The sequence below is a fragment of the Panulirus ornatus genome, chromosome 33, assembly GCF_036320965.1.
Source record: "Panulirus ornatus isolate Po-2019 chromosome 33, ASM3632096v1, whole genome shotgun sequence".
Lineage (NCBI taxonomy): Eukaryota > Metazoa > Arthropoda > Malacostraca > Decapoda > Palinuridae > Panulirus > Panulirus ornatus.
In genome coordinates this window covers 3,130,241-3,131,528 of record NC_092256.1, presented here as the reverse complement: position 1 = coordinate 3,131,528, position 1,288 = coordinate 3,130,241, and the positions used below count along the sequence as shown (strand labels likewise).

The window sequence follows — 1,288 nt, the reverse complement described above, 5'->3', positions numbered from 1 at the left end:
GGTATTTATCTTACCAGAATCTCGTAGAACTTTCCAGAAAATCAAGAACTCTGCAGGCAAGGAGGGAGGAATGGCCTCTGGCTGCTGATGATAACCACATTATTCTATATATATACTTTTACCTACAACCGAAGGTTGACCGGCCAGCCCAAGTGGCTACAGAGGTTGTATCCATGAAAGAAACGGACCCACCAGCAGACGAATTCGGTTGGCAGGTTGTATCGAAGAAGAGGAAAAAGAAGGTTGCCCAACCAGCCCAACCAGAAGGGTGTAGCAAAGAAACGAAAGAAGGCTGCCCAACCAACCTGGGTGGTAGTAAGGATGGCTGCTCCACAACCCCAGGTCGTTAGGCAGACTGTAGCCATGGAAGAAAGGAAGGCTGCTCGTCCACCAGCCCAGGTACCGAGTGAGCGTGTAGCTATGCTGGCTGACCCACCAGCCCGGGTAGATAGCTACGCCCAGATGGCTATGTCGGGTGCAGCAAAGAAGCAAACCCCACAACTACTCCACGAGGTTTGCAAGCCTGCACCCAAAAAGATGAAGACGAAGGTTGCCACACTACCCAAAGCACCACCACATGTCTAGAAAGGGAAAAGGTGGACAAAATGGCTGGAGGTCCCACTCCAACAACAAAATCACCTTAGGAGCCAAGTTCCATCCATTATTGAAAATATATATATATATATATATATATATATATATATATATATATATATATATATATATATATATATATATATATATATATATATATATATATATATATATATATATTGACGTGCTGTCAGTGGATTGAATCAAGGCATGTGAAGCGTCTGGGGTAAACCATGGAAAGCTGTGTAGGTATGTATATTTGCGTGTGTGGTGTATGTATATACATGTGTATGTCGGTGGGTTGGGCCATTTCTTTCGTCTGTTTCCTTGCGCTACCTCGCAAACGCGGGAGACAGCGACAAAGCAAAAAAAAAAAAAAAAAATATATATATATATATATATATATATATATATATATATATATATATATATATATATATATATATATATATATATATATATATATATATATATATCCTTCTGTATGTTTACTTTCGATAATGAGGAACAGAAGAAAGAGCCAAGCAATATAGATTTCGTCAAAGACATCTCTCTTTTCTAAACGCTGCCTCGCAAAGATTTTCATTAATTCAAATTGAAGAAACAGACGTATTTTTCTATTGTCTGGTTAGCTCAGTGGTAGAGCGTGAGTCTGACACACTCAAGGTCGTGGGTTCGAGACCCACACCAGACA

General features: G+C 40.1%; 1 non-coding gene across 1 annotated transcript; it reads left to right on the top strand.

Moving 5' to 3' along the window:
• The first annotated feature begins 1,216 nt into the window (after positions 1 to 1,216).
• Positions 1,217 to 1,288, top strand: TRNAV-GAC (transfer RNA valine (anticodon GAC)). The gene has a single exon. It is a non-coding gene; the product is annotated as a tRNA-Val (tRNA).